At 39.8% G+C, this 10628-nt stretch overlaps 1 pseudogene; it reads left to right on the top strand.

Moving 5' to 3' along the window:
* The first annotated feature begins 1013 nt into the window (after positions 1-1013).
* LOC131503536 (uncharacterized) lies at positions 1014-1788 on the top strand (annotated as a pseudogene).
* Positions 1789-10628: the final 8840 nt, after the last annotated feature.

Genomic DNA, 10628 nt, shown 5'->3' with positions numbered 1-10628 from the left:
ATGTATCACGTTGACCTTGGCAAGTTTCTCTTCTGCTTGTTACCATGACTTACCACTTTTAGTGATTCACATAGTTTGGAGTCATCCTTTCATGCCGAAGTGGATTTCAATCGATCATGGTAGGTGGTCCTTGTAGTATTTTGTGAATGAATTGTGTATGTGGTGATGACGGATGGACTATGCTGGTTGTTTTCAAAAGCACTTACACGGACGGTGTAACACGTTTTCTACCCTTGGAATCCCATACGGTCTCTTACTACCTTGTCTATGACTTACCTGAAATATCATGAATTGGTAGGTAGTGAATAGGTTTTAGTGGCACTGAATGCCCTACTGGCCACTCACACAAAATTCGTTGACGCTTTGCTCTTAAGCACACAACGACTCAGTCTTCCCTAAGCTGCATGAAAGTGCGCATGGATACTAACTAGGCGAACTGTTTGCTGCTGCTGTGAAGAACAGCTTCGTGAACTGTGAGCTGTAGCAACACACGTATGGAACCCTAAGCAAGGCACAGTATATCGGTGTTCTTTGAAAGGGTAGGGTAGTTATTTCAATTTGGCTTTCAGTGCGTTGCATGACAAGGCACTTAATTAGCTAAAACCCTCTTAGAGTCATGTTTGATTGCAAGTTGTGTGTACTCTCCACCGCTAAGTGTCATTTCATGTTAGATGGAATGAATGGAGGATGAAGCACCCGTGCATTCACCTCTAGGACAACACTCTTGAACTCGTGAACAATTATGGGCCTTCTCAGGTAAGATTGCGTGCAGGTCTTTCTCAAGGGCATAATCTGAAACACAGCCAAACCTAAGGCAGCTTTGGGCAGCCCACCGTGATAAGATATGCAGACATTGTGACCTCACAAAGCGCCTGGTCTCCTAGCAACTGCGGTGTAACTCTCACAGCCTGCCTCCTGATTTGGCTTCATGGTAGGAAATTCATTAGGGTCCTGAGGCGGCCGCGAGACCTGGCAAGCGCAGCGGCCCCTATCGGCCTCACATCCTGAGCAGCATGAAGAGGCGGAGGCGCTGGCCCAGGGCGGCCTTGGCCCCAGCAGCCATAGGAGGAGCCTCTAGCGCTGCAGGAGGGGCCATGCGGAGGCAGCAGCCCCCGAGGCCCGCCTCCAGAAGCGCCCGCCAGCTGCCAGGCGGAGGCGCCACGGAGCCAGGACGGTGGCGGTCGGTCAGTGGAAGGTGCCGCCCCCGCCGCCACCATCCCGGGAGGATAGCAGTCCCCGTAAGCACGCGGCACCCGGGCCGTGCTCCAGGGGCCGCACCCTGGAGGAGAGTGGAAGGGCGGCCACCCCGACGTTGACCACCTTCCCCACCATCCGCGTACTAGGCGCCGTGTGGGTCGAGAGCAGCCTGCCAGAAGCGCTACGCCAGGCGCGCCAAGTCCTGGGAGTGAACCTGGAACCCGTGGTGAGACTCCGCCTCTTCCCAGTGCCTGGGCGGGAGATGCGGACCACCGCCGCGCGACTTCTCAGCCCCGAGACGGGTTGTGCCTGGAGGGATGAACTAGGGACAGCCGGGACCGCGTCTCCTAGTGCACTTTACAGGAGAAGAAGCACCAGACGGTCCCGGCCAGCGCCCCCGGGATGCGGCGCCGCCTTCTGGGACTCCGGGGCAGCTGTGCCCTCTGCTGCCTCCCAGCACCAGGTCTGCGGAGGGAGGAGACCCCTGGACCGCAAAGGAGGTCCCCTTTCTTCCTAACCCCAGATTGAGATGTCTCCAGGACTGTAGGGGCAGATCCATGTTCTCTCTTGTTCCCTCATTGGTCTGAAGTCTTCAGAAGAAGCTATTCCACCCCCACCCACTCCAAAGGAAGTTGGTTCCATGCTTGTGTAATAAAGATAGAATTTCCTTGCTGTTCACCCACCTCTGGCTCCTCCCGCCTCATTTTCTTTCTTTCTCTCCTTTTTTGACTGCCACTCTTTCTGGACGAAAGATTGAATATGTGTGGAAAGTTGTTGCAATAGTTGGTATTCTCAATACCAATGGCAATAGTGGGTATTCTGAGTCCCACACCTTTCCGAGTTAACTGGATTCCAACGCTTTGACCAAGGATATTTTCGAAGAATTTCTAAGAAATTCAAGCGTATCACTGTTAATAATGTAAGGATTTGTATGGCTTTGAATGTCATGGGCTCGGTGATTACAAACCAAAAGATCCAAAGTTCAACTGTGTACACATTCTTAAGACGTTTCTAAAGATTTTATATTGAAATGTAATGTTTATGTTTACTGAGCTCCTAAAGGAAATGGTAGACACTCGGGAAGTTTTGTTGAGTAAAATTAACTTGGGAAATTCTTTATAAGTGGGTAAAATTGAAAGTGCATTGAGAAACCACACGGTTTCTATTAAAAACCAATGAGTGATTTTCAATAACTAACTAACTAACTAACTAACTAACTAACTAACTAACTAAATAAATAAATAAATAAATAAATAAATAAATAAATAAATAAAAAACTGGTGCTGGTTATGGACATGGATGGAATCCACTCGGAAATGACTTGGCTTTGTACCAATCTCACATACTGATCTGGGAATCTTTCCAGGATAATTTATTTTAAAATGGAAATCACATAGAATAAATGAGTAGGGGTAAGTGTGGTGACTAAAGCTGCATACATAATAGCCGTTGGAATTCTCTGAAGTATTACTGATATAGAGCGGTGGTACATTTTTTTTGGCACCAAATACCTGGTTGAGGTTATCTTTGGGCAAAATAGATTTTCCTCACTTGTTTTTGTCGTTGTTGTTGGATAACAGGAAATATCCACATTACCAAGCATCACTCTTATAAATATCATGGCAGTTGGTTAACAGTTTTGCTCCAGGACTTTCCTTTATTATCTTATGTCCATGCACAGTTAGGTTGGCACGTATTGGTCTTTTGCTTGGCAATCAAAGACCAGAGGGATCAAACAGGAGAGCCACACAGAGTACTTTTCACTTTCATGAACGTGTTTATATCCTGTGGCCCAGCAGGGAATTCTGGATTATCCAAGTGACCTCAGTTATTGGTGGCAGCGAGACTTAATGGTTTTTAGTTAGTGGTGCCGCAGCCAGATTTTACTGCGATATCGGAAGGGCCAAGGAGTGAGTTTGTACCACTATTCTTTCAAGTTTAAGTGTTCTGCAATAGAACCATCCATCCCAGGCTGAAACATGACCTATTAAATCTTCAAGATTACGGTTTCTCTCTGCTTGGCAGCTTTTTAGGGCAATAATGAGAGTTGTGATTTTTTTAAATTTTCTTTTAATGTTTATTTATTTTTGAGACAGAGAGAGACAGAGCATGAATGGCGGAGGGTCAGAGAGAGAGAGAGAGAGACAGAATCTGAAGCAGGCTCCAGGCTCCGAGCTGTCAGCACAGAGCCCGACGTGGGGCTCAAACCCACGGACCGTGAGATCATGACCTGAGCCAAAGTCGGACGCTTAACCGACTGAGCTACCCAGGCACCCCAATAGTTGTGATTTTGACTCTTGGGCTTGTAGAGTTCAAATGGCATAGCTTCCTAATATACAGTTTCCAGTAAGCCTCATATTCTTTTTTTCAATACTCAGTGATAATGTGTTGTTACAAATACTGCCACATGAGTAAATAAAAGTGAATAATTATATAAAAGATGCAGAGGGTTAAATTATACTCGTGTCATAGGAAGCTTATATAAATTTTCGTTACTAGCTTCCATTGCCAATGGTATTTGAAATACACAAGTTTTTCTCCCCCACCCTTCCCAAATGAACTGTTTTAGCTAATTAGCCCCTGAGGAAAAGATACATATTTGTACAACTTCCCTATTGTATGTAATTGCATAATAATTAAAAATGAATCCAATGACCATATTAGAATGTAATTTCAACATATAGCTGATCGAGGTAGCTTCCCAGAGGGTTTTGAAATTAGATGTAGCTGGGAGGATAACTTAGCTCAGTACAGCTTTGAAACACAACCATTGACACCATGCAGTTATTTGTACTTAACTGAGAATCTTAGTTTTTCCCTGCTATACCTTCTTATTTTATTGCACTTGAACTTGCATTCATGCTTTGGGTTATCTGGGCTATCTGATTTCGGTTTGGATCTGAATGTCCATCCTAAATTCAATATGTTGTTTAGCTGGTCCCTTAAAAAATATTGCCATTTCTAGTTTAAAAAATAGGATGTAAAAAAAAGAAAAGTCTTTGTTTTTGCCAAGTGTTCTTTAGCAAAACCTTGCTGAAGTTTTGTTTTACAACTTATATAATGTGAAGAAATAACTAATATAGTCGATTCATATATTAATAGGAAAATGAAAGTATTTCATATATCCTTTGGGCAGACCGTGAAAAGGAACTTGACACGGTGGGCTTTCTGGTGAGGCATTCATTTACTGTCTTCTAAAATGAGTCTGTGGTTAGGTTGTACAGATTTTTGAAATAAATCCCATAGTCTTGATTCATTCTCATACCTTTATATGTCATATGGCACAAGGAGGAGGGAGTTTATGACCTTGCTATGCTTGAGTGCCTATATGTGGTGACTGGCACCTCACATAAGCTTTTGAATTCCTGATGTCATTTTTATCCCCCTTCTACTTGTCACCCAGAAACTTACTTTTCCTTACAGAACCAGTAATGTTATAATTGTGGAGAGCAAGCTTCATTGTTGTTTACTGTCACTGTTGTGCTGTGTGTTTTGCCCAAGTTTGAGGACACAATTGTTCCAGTATAATTTAAACCAGTGGCTGACACATAATGATTTGCTGTGTGGAAGCAATACTACTATTGTTCTGAACACTGTTGAATAAAAATGCATGAAACATATTTGGATACAAAAAAATCTGAGCAATTTTGAACTCATAGTTTTTTGGTGTTCCAAGGATTGCCACGGAGCTCTTAAAATGAGTGTTTTTAGTGCATATATAATTTATATATATAATATTTATATTATTTGGTGCGTATATATATTATATACTGGATATATATATGTGTATATATGTATACATATATGTATACACATATACATATATGTATATATGTGTGTATATATATATATACACACACAGACACACACACACACTTATATATATATATATAAGTATATATATATATATAATTTGCTTTATTGGTGTGTTTAAAATATTTTTGGTAGATTGTCATGTCTTATGGGAATTAGAACTCAGTTGTTTGTCATGGAACTGAATTGTGTTCTTGGACAGTTTAATGTGCACCTATGATTAAGATTTACAATCTGGTTGTACTTTTCTTTTTAATGTATTAACTGTAAATACGTGTTAGAGAATATGCAGTGTCTGGCTCTTCTAATGATGTTGGAAAGTTTTTGAAATGTAATCTTATGTTTGCATGTGAATTGCAAACAATGTGAGAAATTTTTATTTCTTTTGTTAACATCAACATCCTGGAAGCCTGGAGATATGGTTTTTGTGCTATTTTGGGAGTCAACAGTATGTCAATATCAAGTCTGATGATCTAGCGAATCTCTGAGACAATGCTTCATGCCAGAGTCCAAACCATTACCCAGTTTGCCACAATAAAGACTTTAAAACTGCATCAAAGTTCATTTGAGTCGTGACTCCAACCCCCTTCTAGCAGTGATAGAAAGCCTAACACTCACGTATTTTTATATTATAAAAGAACGTAAGTGTGCTGCATAAGAGTAGCAGCAGTAAAGGCTGTCCTAGAGAATAAAGTAAAGCCAGAATTTTCAATACAGCCTAGCGGGTAGACATAGAGTGCTAGCAAGGGCAGGATTCATAGTATTATGTGCCCTGGATTTGTCTTTGTGTGTGAGTTCCTATCAATAATTGGAGGCAGCAGCGTCCTAACTGTGGATCACACTGACTGCGGTGGGATGAAAGATTGACCACTGGAAACCATTAGAACTGCACGTAAGTTACAGAAATGCTCTGTGCTTTAGCTTCCTGAAGAATCACATGTGGTTAGTAAAATAAACTATTGGACTACTGAAAGGATTAAAAAAGAATGGTAATGGGTGAACACATAGAAAATGCTTCATAAATGCTATTAATTGGAGGCATGTGGGCTGAAAATAAATATATATGCTGAGAGGTACTTGCGAGTTTCACATCCTGAAAATAGAGTGCGGTCTGAGAAAGCCAAAAGACAAATGATGAGAAGGTAATGTAGGAGTGGGTTTAGTTGACGAAAGAAACGGCAGGAGGTGAGGTAAATTAAGTTGATTCATTAGGTAGTTTTCACTGTTGGAGGTTTTCTAGACTTCCTTAGATATTTAGGGTCTTTTTGTCCTTTGTTCTGAAATATATTTAAAACATATTGTTATGTATATTAAACTATCTGAGAATTTATACAAATAATAAGAGTTACCAATCACGAACTTGCCAAATGTCAACACGAAATTTTCATTTTGGGTAAGCTCGGTAATGTTTGCTTTCAATCCGTGTGAGTTTACATGTAGAAAACTAAATTTGAAGCAATATGTGTCAGTTTCGTACTTCCTGTGTTAAGGGAGACAAGTAAGTGCAGTAGTTTGATTTGAAATAGCAGAACGTTGTTACCATAGGGAAAAGATAGCCTCACAGTTGAAGCATGGACACACTCATCTGTAGATTTGGGTCTAATGACTGTGACTTAGCTCTCATTCCACTCCAACCTGCAGAAGGAATAACAACATATTCTAGGTTGGGGAGCAAGTCAAAGTTACAGTAGCTGAAATTAACAATAAAAGATTTTCCCTAGATGGAATTTATCCGGTGGTAAGAAGATCAAAACGGAGCGTGGCTGCAGATTTTACAAGAGCAATGACTTCTCGTCAGCACTCCCTTGTCTTGGCAATGTCACCTTACACAGAAATTTAGAACATGCGGAACATATCCAGAGCCCAAAAGGAAAGCAGTGCTCAGAACAAGATGGGACAGTATGGCTCCCAAGCAAATTTGAATAAATATTCTAGGGGACTCATAACTGAACTTCTCTTACTTTGAAAGGTATTCATAGAAATGTTAATGTTGAGATTTTTCCAACTACTGAAAAAAGTTATGTATATATATATATGTATATATATACACACACACATATATACATATATATACACATATGTACACATATGTAAATGTACATATACAAATATATACATATATATGTATATATACATATACACATATACATATACACATATGAATATATACAGATATACATACACATATACGTATATGTATATATACATATATATACATATATATATTTCTCTCTTCTACGATGTTTTAAAGTACATATTCTTTAAATGTTTAGTAGAGACAGTAGAGAAAAAAGGGTGTGATTTAGGGGTCTGCACTCAGATTAAACTAAGATTACTGAAGTATAGTATACATTCAAAAGGACATATATTATTTTTTTCATGTTTGTTTATTTTTGAGAGAGAGACACCTTGTGAGCAGCGGAGGGCCAGATAGGAAGCCACAGGATCGAAGCAGGCTCCAGGCTCTGAGCTGTCAGCACAGAACCTGATGTGGTGCTCAAACTCACAAACCGTGAGATCATGACCTGAGCCAAAGTTGGACACTTAACAACTGAGCCACCCAGGCACCCAAAAAGGACATGTATGATTAAAAGTATTCTGAGCACAGCTTGATGAAGTAAAGTTCAATATACTTGTGGAAGCTGCACTCAGTAAACAAGGTACCAGTACCCCAAGGGACCACCTGTGCCTCTTTCAGTCACGGTCTATCTCTCCTTTGGGACAGGAATTATTCTGACTTCTTACAGAATATACAACTTTTGCTTGTTTTGGGACGATAGAGAAATGGAATTGTGTGTCCTACACCTAGCTTCTTTCACTCAAACTTATGTTAGTGATATTCATGTTATTGTATGTATAGATCCTTTATGCTCATTGGTGTATAGAATTTCATTATATGAATAGTTTACAATATTTCGGCAACTCTTGTTGGACATGTAGGTAGGTGCCTTAGGCACTAATTTACACCTGGCTCGTTCCTCCCTCCTACCACCCATCCACTATTTCCATCTTTTAGATTCCTGAATGGCAAATCCAAAGCCCCTGCAATACCCAAATCCATCTGGAAAGTGGAAAATTCACTCTGTTTTCAAAATGTTGAATGGTTTTTGTGTGCCATGTGCTTAAGGCTTGCGGCTATAAAGCTTGGGAAAGAAATAACTTGGACACAACAATGTCTATAGTGTATTCCAACTCTAAAATGTTGGGATCTATCCAACAATAGAAATTGGCTAAATAAAGTATGTTACAACCATAAGATGGAATGCTATCTGGCCATTTAATGTGATGCGGGAGAACACGAAATGACAATAGGAAAATGCTCATGATATAGCAAGAGGGAAAGCAGATTATAAGAGCCTATGTACTGCATAATAACAGTTTTGTTAAAAAGCAAATAACAACCATGAGTGTGTGAACACACCCCTATGCCCATGACAAAAAAGCCTGGAAGGATTGACATTAAAAACTCACTGTGGCTACTTGTTAGTAGTGGGCACACGGGTATGTTTTATTTTTCCCATAGTGCTTCTGTGTGGGTGAAACCTTACTAGTAAACAAATACTGTTTTTCTAATCAGAAAAAAAATAGGCATTTAAAGTATAAAATTGCCAAGATGCATAATAAAAAAATAATTTCATTGCTTCGGAGAAACTGGCCATAATAGCTCAGCTTTTTACTGTGGTAAAATACACAAAACATAGGGGCGCCTGGGTGGCGCAGTCGGTTAAGCGTCCGACTTCAGCCAGGTCACGATCTCGCGGTCCGTGAGTTCGAGCCCCGCGTCAGGCTCTGGGCTGATGGCTCGGAGCCTGGAGCCTGTTTCCGATTCTGTGTGTCCCTCTCTCTCTGCCCCTCCCCCATTCATGCTCTGTCTCTCTCTGTACCAAAAATAAATAAAAAGCGTTGAAAAAAAAAATTAAAAATACACAAAACATAAAATTTATCATTTTAACCACTTCAGGGTGTACGACACAGTGGCAGTGAAGTACTTCCACACTCTTGTGCAGCCACCACCACCATGTAGCTCCAGAACATTTTCATCACTCCAAGAGGAAATCCCGTACACATTGAGTTCCCACCCCACTATACACCTGTCCCCTAAAATCTACAAATCTGCTTTCTGTATATGGATTTGCTTATTCTGTATGTTTAATGTAAGTGCAATAACACAATATGTGGCCTCTGTGTCTTTGCTCACTTAACACCAAGTTTTCAAGATTCATCTGTGTTATAGCATGTATCTGTACACCATCCCCTTTTATACCAGAATGCTATTCCGTTGCATGGCTATACTACACTTTATTTATGTGTTCATCCCTTGATGAGCATTTGAGTTGTTTCCACCTTTTTGCTACTCTACTTAGTACTGCAACACACATTCGCATAAAAGTTTTTGGTTGAACACCTGTTTTCGATTATTTTGGATATATACCTAGGAGTGGAAATGCTGGGTCATGTGGAAATTCTAGGTTTAACCTACTGAGGATCATCCAAAGTGTCCTACAGAGTGGCTCCATCACTTGAAATTCTGATCAGCAATGCACAGTGTTCTAATTTCTCCACATTCTCACAAACACTTATTTCCTATTGATTATGATTATGATTCTAGATATCCTAGTGGGTGTGAAGTGGCATTATCTCATTGTGGTTTTATCTGCATTCCTCAAATGACTGTTCATGTTGATATCCCATGCATAATTGGGCTTTTAGTCTTTTTGTTGTTGAATTGTAAGTGTTCTTTATATATACTGGATACTAGACCCTTTTCAGATATGTCATTTGTAAATTCTTCCTCATTCTGTGAGTTCTTTTTTTCATTCTGAATAGTGTCCTTTGATGCAGGAAAGAGTTTTGAGATGAAAAAGTATAAGTCCTCCAACTTTGTTCTTCTATTTCAAGATAGAGTTGACTATTCTATGTGCATTGAATTTTCTTACAAATGTGTGTCCAGCTTTACTACTCTTACAAAAAGCCATTGAGATTTTGATAGCTATTAAAAGGAATCCATAGATTGTTTGGGGGAGTGCTACAATCTCAACAATATTGTCTTCTATCACATTAACACAGGGTGTCTTTATATTTAGCTGCCTTCATTTTTTCAGCAATATTTTGTAGTTTTCATTGTAGAAGACTTGTACCTCCCCAAATTATTCCTAAGTACCTAATCCTTTTTGATACTGTTGTAAATGGAATTGATTTCTTAATTTCTGTTTCAGACAGTTCATTACAGAAATACAACTGATTATATCCTGTATAAATAGCGACAACTTTCCTTTTTCCTTCCCAATGTTGGTGTCTTTTTATTTCATTTTCTTGCCTAATTGCTCTGGCAAGGACTTCGCGTACAATGCTGAAAAGATGGTGAAAGTTGTTTCCTTCAGGTGTGATATTAGCTGTGGATTTTACATAAATGTTGTTTATTACATCAGGGAAGTTACCTTTATTCCTTGTTTAGTTTAGTTTTTGTTTGTTTTTACCTTGAAAGGGCACTAGATTTTACCAGATGCTGGTTGTTGTTGTTGTTGTTGTTGTTGTTGTTGTTGTTGTTTTTAATCCACATTTATTGAAATGATTATGTGATTTCTTTTCTTTCTTCATTCTATCAATGTGAGGTATTA

This window comes from Neofelis nebulosa, chromosome Y (assembly GCF_028018385.1).
Source record: "Neofelis nebulosa isolate mNeoNeb1 chromosome Y, mNeoNeb1.pri, whole genome shotgun sequence".
Lineage (NCBI taxonomy): Eukaryota > Metazoa > Chordata > Mammalia > Carnivora > Felidae > Neofelis > Neofelis nebulosa.
The sequence above is the reverse complement of the archived record's forward strand: the minus strand, read 5'-3'. Positions and strand labels throughout refer to the sequence as shown.